Here is an 8167-nt window from a genome sequence, read left to right as displayed (position 1 = left end):
GAATGAAAGCAATGTTACTGATACAAACAATCCTAAATTGGGTTGAAGTTCCAGTGATTTAGTAACCATATAATACTGGGCAGTTACTTAATATTTTTAAACGATTGTTTGTCCATTTAAAAAGTGATGATAATAATAATACCCATTCCAGATAAACCCGTAAGTCAGTTAGTGGTACGCTATCTGACAGGGAGTAGTTAGAAAAAGTTAGCATTAACTGTTGATACTTTAATAGATAGGCTGGCCAAATTATCCTATAAAATCTAACCTAATGTGATGACTTCTATACTAGACAGCAGTAGATAAGGAACAACAACAAAAAAATTACTATGATTTTTTATCTTAATATCTCTTCATTTTGAAATTTCTCTTCAAAAACAATCTCATAACGCTAGACACCTTCCCTTATCAGACATGCATCTAGTAATAGGTCCAATATTTTGGCTACTTTGAAGCTTCTTGTTTTTCACACCTATGTTAGACTCAGGAGTTAAATTTGGTTTCATACCATCACCTAACCGGCAGATCATTCAGACGAACGCTGAGGCCAGGGCTCAGTGTCTCTAGCTAACATAGTCATCGGGAATTTCTTCTTCTCATTGGTCCATATATCTCTTGGTTATGTCTGTAGGCAAGTGAGCTTCTTAAACTTCTTTTCACAAACTTCTAACACGCCCCCCATTAGAAGTGAAGGCTTAATAATCAGCAAAAGTGCTCTTCTTTTCTATTAAAAGTTTCTATCTTCCATGAATAATAGAGACAGAGAGGAGAGAGAGAGAGAGAGAGAGAGAGAGAGAGAGAGAGAAAACAAACACACATAACAGGGATTTGTTTTGTTTTGTTTTGTTTTTGAGAGGTTTTTGCTTTAGGGTGTGCGTGCTCGCCAGAAAGACAGAGACAGAGAGACATAAAGTGAGAAATCACCCTCTAGGGGGCATGGCCACGCGGCAATCCCTTCTCTTCCATTCTCCTCTTGGTATCTTGGGCACACACACACCCAGCGTGAATTTAAGCCACTGGGTCCAGGATTCGAACCGTAGTCGACTATATGGGAGCCCAGCAACACAGCCATTATGCTAACTGCTGGTCCCACAGCAGGGTTTTTATGCTGTGACTCTCCCCCAACTTCAGCCAGCTCTGAAACATGGGCACACATGTGCCTGGTGTGTTCAGGGAGGTTGTCATCCAAACCTGGAACCTCCTCATATGGGTTAGCTTCAGAGGGTGTTGAATCACTGCAGTGTCACTATCTCACCTTGCTTTTCTCATCTTGGCTCTGGAATAAAATACATAGGATTCGAAATTATATTGTGCTGCACAGAACTGTAAAATACAAGAAAAGTCACATAACTACTTCACACTGCTTCGGCTTATCATCTCTAGAAGGTAACCAAATAACCAATATTTAAAGTTTTCTTTCTTTCTGTCTCTTAATTTTCAAAAAAAAAACCAAAAAATACAACAAAGTGAGTTAATGCTTTAAAAATATATGGGCCGGCAGATGGTGTGTTGGTGAGGGGCTGTGGATTCCCACATGGCCAATCATGGTTCGAGTCCCAGACCTGGCGATTTGCTTTCTCACTCTCTCTCTCTCTCTCTCTCACTCTGTCTCTCTCTGGTAAAATTAAAATAAACAAATAACTAAAGATAAATAAAATAATTCTTAAAAAAATGTAGCATAAGAATTGGGACACAGCAAGTAAGCACTTTATAAATATTACTTCATAAATTCATCATTAAGGTTAAAAGTACCATACCATGCTTTATATGCCTTAATTAACTGAATTTTATTTCTGTATCCACATACTTGTGTTCACATCTTATCAACATATAGGAGACCATTGAGCACAGCTTTAACGTACAACTTCTCCAATAAGATACAAGAACAGAATACTTAAGAATAATTACCACAACAGGTACTGGTGCTAAGCGTCATAAAATATTGTGGATGCTAAATATTTAGTGTAGTGATGAGTAGTTGGATGGTGGAAGCCCAGCAAGGTGATAAGATGTCACTAAGATTAAATCATCTTTGGAGTATGAAGAGAACAGAGGGACTATTGTGCTGAAGTTCACATCGTTTTAATGCAGAGGTCATTGTGAGATCAGCCCTCAAACAATAAAATTCAATTACTTTCTCCTTGTATTTTGAACTAGTTGTGGGATGCAAGTTAGACTAAGAAAAAAACAATAGCAGTTCCAAATTGAATGATTTTATTCTATTAGGTCATAGAATAAATTCGACCCAATAAATTCAAATTGTAATAATTATGTTTCAGTCACTATTTTAAATGTGAATCTTTAGCTATCACTAAGAGGTTTTAAAAATATGTCATGGGACCAGCAGTTAGTATAATGGCTATGTCACTGAACTCCCACGTAGTCAACCATGGTACGAGTCCTGGACCTGGTGGCTTAAACTCACGCTGAGCATATGTGTGTGTGTGTGCCCAAAATCCCCAGAGGAGAATGGAGGAGAAGAGACTGCGGTGTGGCCATCCCCCTGGGGGGTGATTCCTCACTTTCTGTCTCTCTGTTTTCTCTGTCTTTCTGGTGAGTGCATGCACCCTATAGCCAAAAACTCTGAAAAAAAAAGACTTCAAGTTATTTATGAAAATGCTTAACAATTTCATATTTGTATATGCTTGGTAAAGTAAGAAAGAATAATTCCCATGCATTTGTACATGTTTATGCGAGACTTGAAACACCTGTTAAGGGGCTAGCAGGTGGTGTGGTAGTTAAAAGCACTGGACTCCCACATGACCAAGTGCGATTCAAGTCCTTGACCTGGAGGCTTTCTCTCTCTCTCTCTCTCCAAAATTGAAAAATAATGATAAAAAATAATTCTTTAAAAAAAACTTATCAAAAGAAATATAAGAGGGCCAACAAGTGACGTGGAAACTAAGGTGCTGGATCCCATCGGCACTACTTCACAGTTCAAGTCCTGAATCTGGTGGCTTGAGAATCATGCCAGGAATATTTGTCTGTGTGCCAAAAAATCCTAGAGGAGAGTGGAGGAGAAGGGATTGTGGTGTGACTATCCCCCCTGGGGGGTGATTTCCCCCCTGGGGGGTGATTTCTCACTTAATTTCTCTCTCTCTCTCTTTTTCTCTCTCTGACTAGTGCACATACTTTATAGAAAAAAAAAGTAAAAAGAAACATGAGAAAAAATTATGAGTATACTTTAATAAGATAACAGCCGTAGGACCAGCAGCATACACTGCTGAGCTGCTCTACTCTTGACTGACTATAATCCTAAGCCCAAGATCCAACATTAGGCTTTCTTTTCAGACCCTTTTAAATTACTTTTGAAAACATACTATACATCCTCAGTGACAAGCCTTGATAATTTCTACCTCTCAAAGACATTTTTCTGTGTCTGAATAAAAAGCGAGCACATGTAGTTAAAGTTTATTTATTTCTTCTGTGTGTGTCTGAGAGAGAGAGAGACAGAGAGACAGAGAGAGTAAAGGAGAGGCCAAAAGACAGACTCCTCCGATAGGGTCTTCACACCAAGGTCCACCCCGAGTCTCAGCCTGCCTGGATCGCAGGTGCTCTCTGGAGGAGCATGAGACCCCAGGACCTTTCCCAGTGTGGGTCCAGTCTTGCTGTTGCAGTGCCCCTCCCTGGCCCCCAGATCGATCATCATGATGAATGATGAGATCCCTAAAAATATGGCTTTACAAGGTGCTCTGGCTAATCAAGTCTCAATTTAAATTTTCCACTGATTTAGAGGTCAAATGATAAGCAGCCTGAATCTATGTGACATGTCGTTTTTTCCCCATTTTGTGGTACTGTATGCATGCTTGTCTGTTCATATTTTTCAACCAAATCAGCCCTTTTATACTGATACTCTACCTCATTATGGGAAATTCTCAATTGTGCAGGAAACTGACATTTTCTATTAATTGTATTTTCTTTTAACACTGTTTTTGTCACTATAAATCAGAGTTTAGGGTCTGTTTTGCTTTTTAAATAGGCTAAGCTTATGATAAAACAGATTTTTAAGACTTTAAAATTTTCCAAGGGAGAATATGAACTCTTGCCTTTTACAGTTAAAATCCTTCCTAACTGTGCTGGCAAATTTGCAAAAAATAAAGTTTTTAAGTTGGAATGACTTGGATGAGATGATTCACATTATATTAAATATTAAAATAAACACTGCTCTAAAAATAATATGTTCTTCCCTGTGAGTCACTCCTTACATAGTGTGATCTTTCTTCCTTCCTGTGAACCTCTTGTTTTCTGCCCACTTACTAGTAGTGAGGCCATATGATTTGTATTAGGCTCCCCTTTCTCTCATGTACCTGTATCTGCAAAGCTCTATGTAGTAAACAGAAGGATTTGCTTTTAAGTTCATGAGGTTTCCTCGAATCAGCTGTTGGAATGCAGTAGTATAGTAAATAATAGTAAATAGAAATAATCCAAACAGCAGAGTGAAGCTGTTTTATTTTACATCCTTGTCACTATATGTAATAAATCTAAATAAAATTTTATTTAAATTTATTTCTTCCATGAGCAAGAACAAAAATGGAGAAAGAAACAGTACACCCAATAGGGTTCTGATGTCTCATTCCACCCCAAGCTTCAGCCAGCTCTGAGTTAAGAGCTCAGGCATGTCCAACATACTCTGAGTGGGGACAGGGGGCAGGGTCTCCCCACACTAATCAAACCAAGTTGGCCAGACTCACAGAGCATTGCATTTTAACTCTGTACCACTGTCCAGTCCTCTTAAATATTATACATTTTATTTTCAGATATTTTCACTTATTTAATATGTACAATGAGCTATGTTTTATTTGATTCTAATCTTCTGTCTTACCAGTTTGTATTTGTTGACACAAATTTATAATTTACTGTGAAAAAAAAATCCAATACAGGCCAAAAGATACAGTGAAATATGAAAACTGATTTTACATGACATGTCCATTATACATTGATAAATGCTATTACAAAGAGGATTCCAAAACCTAAACTCTGCTGAGCAAGATGATGTCTTTCACAGATAAAGAGAAATAATGTGATTTAATTACAGTTTAATGGACAATTCCTAAGCATTTATATAAAAGGCTTTATGTCATGATTATTTTTATCATTTGAAAAAAGTTAACATTTGTTCAACAAATACCATGTTCTAGTCACTGTACTAAACACTTATATTACTTTATATTTTTCTATTTGAGAAACTTCTAAGATACATATTTTAATAATATCTATTTAGAATGTGAAAACAGAGGTTCAAAGTGGTGAATTACCTGCACTTCAAAGTGGATTGTTTTCAGTTGACAATAAATTATTTTATAACACACCTTAGTAGCAATCAATACAGCATCATGTGACATCATCCTAAAATCAGAGATATGTTTCAGTGTATTTATGGGAGTGAACTTTGAAGTTGCAAGCAAATTAAAAAGTAGAAAGCAGGTAGAACTTAAAATACCTTTAAGCTCTTAAATTAGGTCATTAAAATTTAAAAAAGCAAGAATTTTGCAGCATTCTCTAAATTTGTATAAACAAAAAGAACTCATAAAACAAATCAAACTAACTGATGCTTTACCACATAATCAAAATGGTATTCTTAAAAAAAAGGTAAATGGCCTGGTATTTTTAAAAGGGCAGTGAAAATGGATTGCTATGACTTATCATAACTCATTTAACATCATGTGTTTTGAAAACATTAGCTGGTGAGAATAATGTCAACTTAGCATACTGTGTATCTATCTTAGAAATGAAATATTAGAGAAGTAATCAAAGCAATTGATTCATTAATCTATTATGCTAATAATGAAAATAATAGTTGTTTCTAATTAGAGCCATTTGGCTAATTGACTCTAATGTAGACTTTCAAAAACATTATTAATTTCTATGTAACATCTTTTATTCCTAAGTTTTGTTTTAAATAATCAAAGGAATCTTGTCTTTTCCAATACAACTTATTTGCAGAACTAAAACATTTGTATGGTTCAAAATCAAACAAAAATCTTTTAGGAAGGGCCAGTTTCCATAGCATACTGGTTAGCAGAGCCAGGTCCCCCACGACCTGGACTAGAATTCTGAGAAGCACACCAGGTACATGTGTGTGTGTATGCTCCAAATCCTGACAGGATGAAGAAATGGATGAGAAGTGATTGTGGTATGACCATGCTCCATTAGTGAGTGCTTTTTCTTTTTTTTTTCTCTCTCTCTGGTGAGCACACACACCCACTGTCAATTAAAAAAAAATGTTTTAGGAGTCATCCAGGCACACCATCCATCCATTTGGAAAGCCCAGCTATCACAGAAAATTATTAGTGAAGTGGTCTTCATTTTTATTTTACATATTCCTTAAGGCTATAAAATCTAATATATAGCAATTATTATCTTCATTTTATCACAAATGTTAGAATAGCAATATTTTGCCTAACAATGCACAAAGAGTATCTTCACTGATTTTTCTCAGTAGCTTTGTATTCTACCATAAAACTAAACTATGACTTATTTGACTGCTTTTGCATAATAGAAAATAAAAAAAATATTATAAAGCATAGTTTGCAAACTTTTTTTTTTCTTTTAATTTCGTAGAAAGCCCACACTCTGGCCAAAAAAGAGACAGAGAAAGGGAGCAGGAGAAAGTTTCCCCCAGTGAGGTGTGGTCCTTTCTCCTCCATTTCTTTATTCTTTAGGGATTCAGTGCACACATATCCAGTGTGATTTTCTTTTTCTTTTCTACTTTTTGCTAGATTTTTGCCATAGGGGGTATGTACCAAAGAGATAGAGAAAGTTAGAGAGACAGAAAATAAGAAATCAATCCTGCAGGGATGGCCACAGTGCAACCCCCTCTCCTCCAGTCTCCTCTTTGGATTTTGGGTACACATGTACATGTGCCCAGTGAGTTTCAAGCCACAGGGTCCAAGACTTAAAGTGCAGTCCGCCACCTAAGGGGCTAGCATCCCAACCACTACACCACCAGATGGCCCCTCTAGTATGATTTTCAAGCCACCAGCACAGGGATTTGAACCATGTCGTCATCCATGTTGGATCTGGGTCCCTCAACAGCAAGACCACAGGGCAGCCCAGCAAACGTTGGGCTACTAAATTTGGCAATGGTAACATGAAATCAGCTGAAGATTATATATAACTCAATGAACATTGCTGTTTTATAATAAATCATAGTTTATAAAGACATTTATTAGCCTGCATTCTGTAGTTTACTGATGTTAACTTGATGCTGCCATGAATTTATATTCTCACCAGCATTGATGAGTGTGCCAATTTCTACAGTCATACCAAAATAATCTGTTATTAGACATTTCAATTTATTTTGTATTTATTTAAATGGTTATGCAAAATACCTACTGGTTAATTTATTTTCACTCATATCAATTCCTTAATTATTAAAAAGTACTTTCATGACCAGCAGATGGTGTAATGGTTACATTGCTGGAATTCCATGTAATTGATCGTGGTTCGAGACTCGCACATGGCAGCTTAAAATACATGCTGGGAACACGTGTGTACAAGCCCAGGACCTGCGAGGAGAATGGAAGAGAACAGATTGTGGTGTGGCCATTTCCCCCAGGGAGTGATTTCTTGCTTTCTGTCACTCTGTCTCACTGGCAAACACACACATCCTGCAGCAAAAATCTCTCTCTTAAAAAACAAAAAAAAGTACGTTCATTATTTCCATGTTATTTTTTCACTATTGGTTTTTATTAAGTATTCTAAGTGCCCTTTGTTTCATTTTCAGCTTTTATTTCCTTTTTATACTTTTACTATTATTATGTTTACTTTGTGGATGTTTTTATTCATCACCTCTTTCCTGTATTCTTTCATCACAGGGTTTATTTCTTACTATCAGATTGTCTTCTCTTCAATGAATTCTCATACTTCTGTTTTGTGATGGTCTACCTTCTCAGATATAATTGTGTGTTTAAGCTTTTGTCAAGGTCAAGTAATTGGTCATATCTTTCTTCTGCTTGCTGGCCAGTGTTCCAATGTGTTTAGTATGGATTCCTGCTACTTTTCTAATATTCAGTTTTTCATACTGTTGGCCTTTATTATCTTCTGGTAGCATCTTGGTGTTTATATTGTGACCGTTTATATTTTGGTACTCATAATTGAATTATTTTGGTGGGCAACAAAATATTTTTCCAGGTAAGTTTTTTGTTTGTTTTCTTCTTCTTCTTCT

This window comes from Tupaia chinensis, unplaced genomic scaffold (assembly GCF_000334495.1).
Source record: "Tupaia chinensis unplaced genomic scaffold, TupChi_1.0 Scaffold000237_1, whole genome shotgun sequence".
Classification (NCBI taxonomy): Eukaryota; Metazoa; Chordata; class Mammalia; order Scandentia; family Tupaiidae; genus Tupaia; species Tupaia belangeri.
Note: the sequence above shows the minus strand (reverse complement) of the source record.